The sequence below is a fragment of the Meleagris gallopavo genome, chromosome 2 (genome assembly GCF_000146605.3).
Source record: "Meleagris gallopavo isolate NT-WF06-2002-E0010 breed Aviagen turkey brand Nicholas breeding stock chromosome 2, Turkey_5.1, whole genome shotgun sequence".
In the NCBI taxonomy this organism is placed as follows: domain Eukaryota; kingdom Metazoa; phylum Chordata; class Aves; order Galliformes; family Phasianidae; genus Meleagris; species Meleagris gallopavo.
The window spans coordinates 81175332-81188523 of NC_015012.2; the positions used below are offsets into that span (position 1 = coordinate 81175332).

Here is a 13192-nt window from a genome sequence, read left to right on the forward strand (position 1 = left end):
CTTTTCTCTTTTCCTTTTTCTTCCCCTCTTCCTTTTTCCTAGATCTTTCTGTTACTTTTTTCATCTTCAATTCATACTTAAATCCTCCCAACTTTCTGAGAGTGAGGAGAATGGTTCTGGGAGTCAGGAGCCTCTCAGAAAAGGTCAGACAACCCAACTGCACAGTATTCTGGTTTTCCCATGGGACTTCCAGTAGTATGGCACTCAGTCAAAGCAAACATGAGTTCTATCTGTCAGAAGCAAACTTTAAAGCTTGGTGATGTGTCTACAACTTAAGGTACTTGTACTTTTTTATGTATACAGGTTTTATTTCTCTCCATTAAATATAAGCTGTCTTTCATTTTCCTTCATGAGCCTGATCATTTTTCTATACTTTTCAATGAGAATTGCATTGGGCTTCTCACTGCCTTTTACAGGGCAGAATTAATCTCATTCTGTTTTGGAGGGAGCTGAATGGATGGCTTTGTCTAACTAGAGGAGCTTATCCTTTGTGTTTACAGTTCATTTCTGGATATCTTTCAGTATGACTGATCTATAAATGCTAATTGTGGGTGGGGTAGGTGTTAGGGGACTTCTGCAGTCTTGCAGTTTATGTATAGGCAACATATTGCTCTTCCTAAGGTTAATAACAGGTCTGATTTTTGTTGTATTGCTCTTCTGAGAAAGTAACTCAATTATTAATTTTTAGTTGTACATGCAGGCAGAATCCTGTTCATTTCACAAAACGCAAATAAATGCTCTGAGGGCTAACTGCAGGAGTTTCTGTATGAGCTACAGCTTAACTTCATAGGACGTCACCCCATACCTCACCCGGGAACCGAGTGGGTCTTCACACCTGATGTTTGTTCTCAACCCCACCTTTCTAAAAGCACCTCAGCACATCTGACTTGCAGGATGCCTTTTCCCATGTAGGCTCGTGGTGTCTCAAGCTGCCCAATTAGTGTGCTGGGTACCATGGGGTTTTCATGACCTTCCTCATCTGTCTGCATGTCCTCCCTTAAGTTATATGGAAGCTGTCTTCTCTACTGGTGTTCTTGACATGGGCTAAAATAGAGGACAGAACCTCCCGAGATTTTCTAATTGTGTGGTGGTCTGACAACTTAAATGATTTTGGTGACTCATAAGGAGACACATAGGCCACCTTTTTTTCTGACTGTGCAAATCAGATGGCAAAACCCAAAAAATTAGGCCTGAAAGAAGTGAAAAACCTCTCTTTAGTTGCCTGGGAGGGAGGAAAGGAAGAGGATCAATGTATTCACTACAAAAGCATCACAAAGTTTCCTTTCTGTCCTGTCATCCGTAGTGTCTTCAAAAACACTTCTTCCTGAGACAGAGCTTGAACTGGTTCTGTTTCAACTTCAGCCCTTACGCTATTACAACTAATCCCCAGTGGAAATATTTCTTTTCCTTTCATTACTTTCTGTGCAAATATTTATACAGTTATCTTGCTTGTTTCCTTTAATTTGTATTCCTTTAGACCAAATACATTTAGTTCTTGTCATCTTACTTTCAAGGCTGTATTTTTAAGTAATAAAGCAATGTTAAATGTAGTTGGAAACAGACAACATAATGCACCTAAGATTTCACAATAATTCAGGCTTTTGGAGACAATAGTGTCCATTTTACTAAGACCAGCAATACCACGTTATGAATTAGTCCCTTGTAAGGAGTTTTTAAGCATTTGAAATAATAACTGTTTTTAAAAATAATTTATGCGTGTGTGTGGTGTAAAAACCTATTTTGGGGATTGTATGTAGATTCTTCAACCTATTTTAACAATAATTACAGTGAGAATTTGGATATTTAATTTCTAAACACTGAATTAATTTTTCTTTTTTCTTGTTTAAGCACCGCGCAGTAGCTTGGAAACTCTTGTGACATGTGACAAGGGACTTCACAGCGCCTGATGGAACGTGTTGCATGCTCCCTCACATCCTGCTCTGGCGACAGTAATGCCATTCATCCTCCAGCAAGTGGGGCTGGGAGGAAGTCCAGGTTTATCACTCTTTCCTGGGGGAACTGGAAGGTTCAGGAAATTATGGGATTTAGAGATTCTTAACTTCTGAGCCATTTGCTTGAACTGCTCGTAACTGAGAAATTCAGTGTGCCACATATATTTTCAAAGACTCTTGCTTACAGTTTGTGCACCTGTAGTAGGCTTTTTAGCTGGCTCACCTGAAAAAATAGTGTAGAAGTTAAAGAAGATGGAATTCCAAGAATTTGACAGAAATTGGCTCCTGTACAATTATAGTATGTCAATTGCTATCTGATGTATGCACTGTATTGCAAAGTCATTGCCTGGTAGTGCATACATGCCTTCTGTTAGCTTCTCTTTGCAGATATTCTTGAAATGATAAGTGGATGCAACGAACACTGGAGGTTTATCACCAGTTTTCCTTTGTGAAGATCTTGACTGCCACTGGTTAAAACTTGTAAGTGAACTTCGGGCAGCTTTATTGAGATGATTACACTGACACTGACTAATATTTCCAATGGTTTGACCAGTCATTTGAGCTTTGCGAACTCACGCTCTTGGCTCTAAGCACTGGACATTTTAAAGCAGGCTCCTAATGAGTGATAGGAAGTTACCTTTTCCAGGTGACATTCTAGACACTTTTTGCCTATATACTTAGTTTAAATTTATAAGCAAGTAAGCAATAAAATAAGGTCCATAGAGGATATATAAAACCAGAGTTGCTTGGATTTACTGCCAAGAGATGCATGATGAGTATGATTAAGAGGCACTTTATGCTGACTTTCTAATAATTCTCTGCTAAAATATGTACTTCAGACGGTTCTGTCAGCTTTATTGTTACTTTCTAATTTTGGTCTAAAGATTTTTATCAGATGTGATTTTTTCCTTTAGGGATTATAGGATGCATAAATTTTTGACAATGAGAGAGTTCCTGTGATTCATTCCAGGGCTCCAGTGTTTAAGATGAAGCTCCTTACCAGTGTCTGTAGGAAGTGTTGTTTTTTACTCACTCTGAATTCTTTTCTTATATCTTCAGATCTTCAGGTTTTTTTAATATTATTTATTATATAGAGAAAAAATCCTTTATGTTTGAGACCAGGGGTCTGTATCCTAGTGTGAATAAAGGAAGTGTTATTCTTTTCATTATTGGAAAGAAATAGAGCTGAAGTCATATAATTTCGCTTGTATTACAGCTGAGTTCAGACTGTCATTGTGCTGAAAGAATGTAGAAACTGAAGTCATCTTTGGAAACCTACTGCCCCAAAACTAAATATATTATGTTATCTTCATTTTCATGATGAAAATTATTTGTCTTATTTTTAAATAAATATTAAAACTTTATCCATCTTAGCCATGAGTCAAATGGACAAGTTTTGGACTTGACTCACTTGCCCAGTATAAGTGTTACTGCTCTTGGTCTGTCTGGATTCTTGCTTTGGTCCAAAAGGGCAGCAGTGACTCATAACTCCAGTGTCACACCAGCCAGACCTGCATAGATATAAACTATATCAAACTACACCTCTAATGCCTAGGAGGGCCTTGCAGAAAAATAAAGTAGAAAACTAAACTTTGCCATTTCTTGGAAACGGCAGGGTGAAAACTCATCAAATTTTTTATTTTCTTGTAAGATATTTTGAATTTCCAGTAACAGCTTACAGAGGCAACATGAATCTATGGGCTCAGTTCAGATCCATAAGCACAGGTGTTCAGTTATTTACTAGCAATCCTGCCTGACCTCCTCTATCCTATCTGCTAACCTTGTAAACACATTCTGGTTGCATAAATGCCTGTTCTTTGTCAAGCTGAATCTATCTACAGGCTCTTTTGTCTGTGTCCTGGCTTTGGGGGAAGGTTGCCCACTCAGCCATCAGACAGAAGCAGTTTGGTGTCTAGTGATAGCGAAGATGTCCTCATGCAGTTCTTCTGGCTCCCAGATACAACTCTGAAAGGATGAGAGTCTCACAAAAAATGTTGTGCCAGGACATCTGAGATATTTCAGAGAATCTCAGTGGCATTAGAAGCTACTTCACCTTGAAGCTGGAGTCAGAGAAGAGGACTCTGCTCAACCTTGAGTTACTCAATAGCCTTTACTCTCCTCTTGTCCTTTTGAAGAACAAGTTTGTAGGGACAAGCTGGTAGCAGTCCATTCCACCTTCAGAGAATTGTATCTGGTAAGGGATGGGACTCATTTCACCTAACTGTAGAGAAACTACAGTCTTAACCAGTTTACAGTGGGAGTCCAGATTCCTAGCTTAGAAATATAAGCACTTTGAAATGGGTTTTGTGATGAGGAGCTGCGTAGGATGAGTGAGGTACTGCTACCTGCTTCTTGTGATTGAAGAAGAAACCTAGGTGACTAATTCACATTGCAGCCTTAGAGGGTATATCTACACTGGATGTCAAGGAAACCATAATGAGCCTGCTGGAGAGCACAGCCAGGTATGGCTTTAGTACACTACCACTGAAAATGGGAATGCAGCTTTGCTGCTGTATTCAGGTCCAAAGCCATGCCTTGGGGTGACTGTGGCTAGGCTGTGGGCTGTAGGGCATACAGCACTTGGAAAACAGTGCAGCAGGTAAACTCCAATGCAACACTCACCATATGGACTGGGCTATGGATCACCAAACTATCCCATCTTGTTTCAAAAACGCACACTAATTAGCTCAGTGGCTGTGTAAAAAAATTTATGATGTTCAATGTGGATTTGCTTAAATATTTACCCTTTTTCTCAGGTGTTTTTCTGTTTGCTTTGTTTTGTTTTGGTGGGACTTGCCAAGTTCCATGTTCCTGCTGGACTTTAGGAGTATTTATGATCATTAGCTCTAAAGTTAACGTGTCCGTTTCTGGGGAAGTTGTGCTAAGCCTGCAATAGATATACTTCCTTCTTGGGGAGCTATTCGTGTCTCTTTAGAAATCCTCAGGTCAAATTGAAGACACTCATTTCCTCTTTGTGGCAATAGAAGTTCCCCAGGGAAAGTCCCAGGGCATTGGCCCTGAACTGTCAAACTAAAAACACAGCACTGCTTCCTCTGTGGACATGATGAACTTCGTAGTTGTGTGATGTTCTACAAGCTGACTCATTTTTCTATTCCCTTTGTCTTCACCTCATCCTATGATAGCTATATATATATATATGTGTAGACATATACACACACACACATACATACTGTAATTGGGAATGTGGATGGGCTGTGCTCCTCATTATATTTCAGAAAGCTAAAATTAGGCTTTTAGTGTTAAAACTGTATACAGTGCCCTGAGCTGTGGTTCAGCTTTGCTTTCTCACCGTTTCCTCAGTAACCATAGCTACTGCACCTTAATTACTGCGAGCTTATTTCTCTGAGATTCCTTCTTTTACAGTGACTGGTGTAATTTCTTACAAGTTCCAGCAGAAAGCCCCCACACCCCATCTCTTCCTCTGGCCCCGATCCCTTTCCTGGCCTAACTGCTCCACCCGTAAATAAAACCTGCCCCAGTTTGCTTTGTGATTGGTTTCCCACCAAACAAAATTGGTTAGTCACCAATTTACTGTACTCCTTTTGGCTGACGAGAGGACCTGATGCCACCTGTGTCTAATCTAAAGAAAATAACTAGTGCTCCTGGCTCCTGCTGAGTATGGTGATGCTCAGCAGTAAAGCTTAAAAGATTGATTATCCTGAATCATTTTCACCAGCTACCAGAGCTGCTAGTATTTTTTTAAAATATATACTTGCAGTGCCTCTCTTCATAAAAAGTATGCAAGGATTTCAGGTCTTTGGCTAGCAGGGGAGCATAAATCATCACAGACACTGTGATGTTGATGATTTGTATTCTTGTAGCCCCTATTCCATAGACCTGAACAGCTACAAAATAAAAGGCATTCCTTTGCCTCAGATGATAGATAATCTTGGCATAGAAGAAGGAAAATAGCAGATGGATGTAAATGCATGGGGGAATACAGTCGGTCTGGGTCAGGATGATGCCTGTCTAACTGCAGTTGAATTTTTGAGGCTTTATGACTGGAGCATTTCAAAGGAGAGATACAACATAAAGATGACTGTTATTGTGCTATCATAAAAGAAAAGGAGGAACATTTTGTAATATTTCTAATAACTAAGGAAAGTCATTCCTTTTTTGTGTGATACCTGTTTACACTGTGGACTTCTACATGAATAAATCACTGCTGTAGTTGTCACAATCCAAACCAATGCACTGCCATAAAAACAAAAGCTAGACCACAACACTTTATTATTATTATTATTATTAATTTTGATATAGAACATGGCTGTCAAAAATGTTCTGGCTAGGTGAGCAGAATCCAGTTTAAGATTGATGCCTTCGTGCAGGTGACTATAGCTCTTCCTACTGCTACAAACTCCCATTTCAGTGAGCATAGAGGGCCTCAGCTAAACAGCCATCAGCTGTCTGCTCTGCAGTGAGTCCAATCATTCTTAGGCTCCCTGAGCTGCATTGGTTGGGTTGTCACTGACTATTACAGAGCTTGTTGGTTCGATTTCCCACTAAGTTCTTGGGGCTTGGAGACACAGCCTAAATTTCCAACCTGTTCCATCCTTTTAGGTGCTTTGCTCAAATAAATCTGCTTAACCAGAAGTCTCTAGCTTGGCCAATAGATTATGCTTTTTAAATGTAGGTTTACCGTAAGACTAGTTCATATCTTGCTATGCTGAACATCTCTGATTCCTCTGAATACCTCAGGCATCACCAGACATCAGAGTTTGGGTGACTAATTCAATTGTCCTTGCCCTTTAATGCTTAAGAAGCCTGCTCAGATCCTGCCAACATGATGTACGTCTTCATGTTGGTAATCTCAAAAGCTGGTATATGAGCAGTGGCTAAAGGATAACTTGGTAGCTATCTCTTTCCTAGTGTTGGAGGAATGCTCAGCCTAGATCTATGCAGAGGTAGCATCCCACTAGGGACAAAGAATTTGATGTGGGAGTGAAAGAAAGCTAGTAGGCAGAGATCCTACACAGCATGTTCTCAGTTAAACGCTTTAGGTTGCCATGGCTTTTACTACAATACACTGTCAATGCTGTATTCTTATTTTGAATGTCTTGTCATGCACATCACATGAACTGATCGCTGTCTCTGCACTTTGTACCAGTGACTCAGCTCAGCAGGGAACAGATACAGCAGGAGTACCCATCAGGTAACAGTGATGTGGCATCACTGATACAGGGATGCAGTGGGCTTTCTGTAGACTGGATGCAAACTTCCCCTGACACCAGGCAAACCCACGAGCTGTCAGACTCTGTGGTTTGTGCCCTCATGACAGGGCTGTGGTGTTGATGTGCCTTTCACTTGCTGTAGTACTGCACAGGCCAGGTGATGGCACCTCACAGATCTATGGAGATGTCTAACAAGCACACAAGGCCAACCTTAGGGCCAGAAAACTAACAGATTCATGCTTTGGTCCTGCATCTTGTGCGTACAGCCCACTGAAGTGAAAACACACCATTTTCTCAGTGTTACCAATCTCATCTACCCTTCTTCACTCTCTATGCTGACTTTCCACTTTATTTTGTTGCATTTTGCATTTAGTTTTGTGGATAAACAATGGTGCTGGACTCATGCACACTATCTGACTTGCACCAGTGCAAACACAAGCTGATCTGAAGTGAATTACTCAAGGTCAAGGATATAGCTTGCTTCCTATGGTTTTGCACATGGGGCTGTACAGCAAGTCTTTGACTGGGAAAAGCAACTTGCTTTAATACAAGAAAAAAAGACATTCATTTGCAAGGAGAGGAAGACTGATGCTGCTGTTATGAAAAGCAGGCATAAGGAAGGATGTAAATTTTTGTTCACGTCTAAACTGTATGATTTTCTCTATATTGTTATATTGATTAGCTAGCCTTCTCCATTCTCGAAGGAGATAAATGCTTGCAATAGAAGAATTATTGGTTATTTCAGCATACACCTCTTTTACAAATGAAAGGAAGTGTTAGAGAATGAAGAAGCAGCACTGCATCAGCATATGAAACTGCATTACATACAGAGACATCCACAGAGGACCAGAACTGTCTGTGTTGGTTTGTTGCCACGCAGAGAAGCCGCAATTATATTAATCTGTTATTTTACCAAAGGGAAATAGGAATACTTTTGAACCAAAGATTACAAAGATTGCTTTTAAATGTCAGTTTTTAAAGGATATTAGCTATTAAGAGATGTATTGGCTACTGTCCCCTTAGTTTTGAATATAGTATGCAAAAATAAAAATGTAATGGCTCCTCCTGGCAGGCTGTATTTAGAATTTGTGGTGGTTTTGTACTCACTCAGAAAATCAGTACAAAACTTTGATTTTTTTTAAACTGCAGAGCTGCAGTGATTCTACATGCATTCCTTTCCATACTACACCTATTTTACAGAGCAGACAACTTGTAAGGTTTCCAACATATACGTAATTCACAGGGGAAAAAAAAAAAAGATTTTGATACTATTTATGTAGCAGCTTTACTAAAATTTACTCAGAATTGTGTTCTCAGGAAAGCATAATTTTAACCACGTGAAAGGTTGAAAGAGCTTACTAATCCTAAGTGAAAGAAACTACAGAAACATGCCAAATGTAGTTTTTTTAATTGGAGATATTACAGAAAACAGTATGTCATTTTCTTCCGAAGAATCAATGTCCGTTTATTTACAGGAAGGGTAAATGGTTATGAAACTTCCCTGAAAGTATACAAGTACACTGCATGAGGAAGACCTTAAAGTTTGTGAAGCAAAGGCAGCACTCTTAGACTATGCCATACCTGGCACTTCTTGTAAATGACCACTCGGAGTGATTGCTCCAAGGTGGAGCAAACTGGTTGGGATGAAGTTGAGCTTCTTCACAAAGGCCCTGAATGGTGTTGTGTTTTGAATTTGTAGCTGAAACACACCAATGGGCTGCTGCTAAGCAGTGCTTGCACAGCATCAAAGCTCTCTCTTTTTTCTACTCAGCCCCCAAGGGAAGCAAGTGGGCAGGAGAGTGGGAGGGCAACACAGCTAGGACAGCAGACCCAAATGGACCAAAGTGATATGCCACACTATAAGGCATCATGCTCAGCAAGAAAAGCTGAGGTAGGAGAAGAAGGAGTGGGCCAATGTTCAGAGACTGGCAGGACATTGGTCTGCCTGTGCAATCTCCCGTGTTTCACTTTCTTTATTCTCTTCCTTTACCTATTAGATTGTCTTTATCTGAACCCATAGGCTCTGTCACTTTTATTCTTCCTACGTTCTCCTTCCATCCTACTAGAGGAGAGGAATGAGCAAGCAGCCCACCATGGTCCTTTTTGGTGCCCAGCATCGGACTTGAGAGGTTCAAGACAAGGAGAGATTTGATTGAATGGCACCCTCTCCTTCTCCTCTGGGACAGAAGTTGCCAGCCTTGCGCAATTGCTCTTTAGGTTCTTGGGCATCCCTGCACAACAAGGGCTGTCATACCAGTGTAGGCCATGAATATGACTTTGTCTTTCCTTAAGGGTAATCAACTAGCAGGGGATATGGCACAGGAATCTGCTCTGAGGCAGCCTGGGTGACAAAGAGGGAAGGACAATCTGGACTCTGTCCTGGATCTGACTGGGATGGAGTTAATTTTCTTCATAGCAGCCAATGTGGTGCAGCGCTCTGGATCTGTGATTAAAGCAGTGCTGGTAGCGTACCAAAACCGTACAGCAGCTGGTATGCCAATACAGTTTGACATCAAAGTGCCATCAAGTCTCCAAAGAACTATCTCCAAAGGACTGAACCAAAACCAATGGAAATTCAGAACCATCTTTAAGCATATATCAGTGTGTTCCAGGCTCCTGGTAGGGCCCTGTTTAGTGATATTTTTCATTGGCTTCTTGTGCCATCTTGCAATTTACAGATTTAACCTAAAGAGTTCTCTTTTGTACTGGGATTCCAGTAGTGGTGCTAATACTTTATTATCAGGTGTGTAATATAACTTCTTACTTAAGAAACTGGTGCACTTGGGTCACTAGTGTTAGAAATGGTCTTTATGCTTTGTTTTGCAGTTTGTGCTGTTCTTTTGCAGCCATATAAACCTGTAGGTAATAATATCATAGTTAGCTTACAATAATTTATGCTTGGATGAAGCCCTGAAGCTGTACTGCTATAAACAAAATCCCACAGTTAGCTGATTTTGAATTTATTAGCCATCTCAGATAGATATACTAACTCTGGAAGCCTGGAAGAGTAATCAGTAATCAGCAAATACATTACATTCTCAATTAATTCACTACTGTAGGTCCTATGAAGGGCTTGTTTAAACGATGCTTCCTTTTTTTTTTAACAATGCATTTTGTAAAACTAGTATAGAGTCCATCTGGCAGCAATTCATTTCATTCACTTTTAAGCTAGCTAGCTTAGGCATTTTGTTTTCCTAAACTTCTCCAGTGGTTAAAGAAGCAAGGACCTTTTCTTGGTCATTTTTCACTTCTTCACTTTATCTTATATTAGAGGATAGTGAGAACTGACAGCAGACCTGTACAGCCAAACAGTCAGTGTTGAGGACCTGGCCCTTTCAACATGAACATTTTGGAGATCTTTTTCTTCTTGAGACTAGCCCTAGTCTACTCCTATGGACTGAATGCCCATTGCACCTGGAGTGCATTATGTGTACTCCTGTACTTTATCTTCCAGGTCGTTTTACCTAAAAAAATTAAGCTAATGTGCTTTGAGACTGTGTGAATCATAATGTGAACCAAAGCCCAGTAGGTGGAAGGACTGGGAAGTTAGTGGTAAAAGCACTCTTCTGATCCAGACTAACACACTAATAGAGACACACCCTTGAAGAAAGAGACACTTCTTCAGGCCTAAGTTTAAATGTTTATATTAGGATTAAGTGAATCATGACCTAACAGTTCTCCAGGGGACTCTGAGCAAGTAGTTAGAGGCACACATGCTGAAGACGTCTGATGTTGCATGGGAAGTTGACGTCTTTCTGTATCTCAGACAGATGACAGAAATGTACTTGTCGTGCTTTTTGCTGTTGTTTTTTTTTGTTGGTGGTGGTTGTTTTTTTTGTTTGTTTGTTTTTTAGTTAATTGAATCACTTCTCATTTTCCATCATTTTCATACCCAGTATGCTAATCATGATTTCTTTCACAGGTTTTATTCATTTCCTGATGTTTTCTTCCTGGCTCAAAATGTCACACAAACACATCAACCATCACTAGCTTTCACCCCACCATCTGAGCACCAACCTCATTAAATCTCAGGACTGCATAAAGGAATACTGATACTGAAAGAAGGTTTAAGTCATATATTGGTGGATAACTGACGGCACTGAGAACTTGTGGTCTATGAACATACCAAATTATCAAGCTCCTTAAAGAACTAATGAATACTGCTCGCACTATCTGTAACAAGCATCCCTTTGTAATGTAGATGTAAGAACAAACCAAAGCCATGATACTGGAGCTGTGTCTGCTCAAAAAACAGTGCTGAGGATGATTTCTTCTACTCTACATTTTTAGTCCTAAAACTATGCTGTGGGATTTGTTTTCGATTTGTGTGTTTGTTTGCTTTTTGCATGCTCTCAGAACTACAGATTATTTTGCAGCTGAAGGCCAGCTATGAGTTGTGCTACAGGGTGACACATTTCATGGAAATTTAATGCAAATAATAATAATTCTCATCAGGAGCAGAAACAGGAGATCTCTCACATTTCTAGCAACTGCAGATACCTGCATGAGACTGAACTGCAAGAGAGTGAACCGCTCGTGTCAAGCCAGCTCCCTTACAAAACATCCAGCACAATGGATGTTTTTTGCAATCAACAAACTCAAAATTACTGCTCTTGTATGTCCGGAAACCTTTATTTCATTTTCATTCTGTTTCATTTGAAGAATTTACTAATGCATACAAACATGTAGCATGTTCTTTTAACATATGTTCATTCCAGTGTTTACTTTATCTCCTGATCTTATCTGTAGCTTCCCATTACAAAGAAATGTTACCATAAAACACCACAAACAAAGTTGCCACCATTTTAATGTTCTGCAAGTGTGCTACAAGTAAACTGTACTGTACTGAATTCAATCAAAATACTCAATGCATTTTGAGCACAATACCACCAATATATTGCTGGCCCACTTTGCCACATGCAGAAGGACAATGATGTGCTTATTGACTCATCTCTTTATTCTGAACAGAGGGAACTCACTTGGTTGCCAATGGTCCATTCAGCCCGGCCAAACACTGATTTAAAAAACAGTGATGTCTTTCCCAAGCACATCAGAGGCTGCCTGTACTGCACTGAGGCTGCAACGTGGGTTCCGGCTGTACTATGGGATGTTACAAAGCTAAGCAAGCTAATTTTGGAATATTGCACACACTTACTATATTCAGATGATATTAGTTACTGCACCTGACTTCTTAAATGAATATTCCTTAAGATTACTTGATAAAGCATAGCTCAGCTTGTCCATATCAGAAGAGTTTTCTATACTTTGTTCACTCTTCAGTGTTCACCTGCATTACAGCTCTTCAACTTGCCACCTTGCATGCTCCATTCAGGTGACAAGAACACTTAATGCATGGGTGGCACTGAGCAGATAAAGGGCTGGAGGGTTTTTACAGGCTCTACTAAAGTGCTTTCTTCAGACTAGAAGTGCACAGTACCATGGTGATAAGGCTGTCCTGTGCTGATCTAAGGAAGCCTGTGATAAGGAATATAATAGGAGCAATAAGGTAAAAAAAAATCTTTCATTCCAGAAACTGTGTATCTGTGTATACCAACTGCTTACAGAGTTTTCTCACAAGCTCATGTTTGTGAAGTGTTGCATGCTTCAGCTCCATCTTAAATGGTTTTATGCCACAAACTGTGGGCCATTTATTGCTCATCACTCCAAAGCCACTGAACTCTTCAGCTGTGCAGTCTGCTCCCTCCAGCCTTCCCACTGAGAATAAACAATTGGCAGGGATGGGGAGAAGGGGACATCCAAGAGACACTGAAGGGACATCAAAGAATGCCAGAAAGGGCCAACACAGAAAACAGCCCTGCCCTATGCAGCCAAGGCCTGGGCTGGTGTTTTAGTGCTATGCACAAGAGTTTAAATATGTGAATTAGCCCACACAGCTGTAAAAATCACTGGGCCCATGATAAGAAAATGAAAGACAGTATTGTTGATGGTTTCTGGTTTTGTTTGTTTGCTGTTGTATTTCACTCTCTGTATATCTGCCTTAATCTGTGAAGTATCAGCAACCTAAATAAAAACTGCATTTCTGATTGA

General features: G+C 40.2%; 1 long non-coding RNA gene across 1 annotated transcript in view; it reads left to right on the forward strand.

Moving 5' to 3' along the window:
* The window catches only part of LOC104909928, a 16312-nt gene extending 3120 nt beyond the window's left edge, over positions 1–13192 (forward strand). The window contains exons 3-4 of the long non-coding RNA XR_004158981.1: positions 1849–2432; positions 11067–13192. This is a non-coding gene — a long non-coding RNA (uncharacterized LOC104909928). The remainder of the gene's footprint in view (positions 1–1848; positions 2433–11066) is intronic.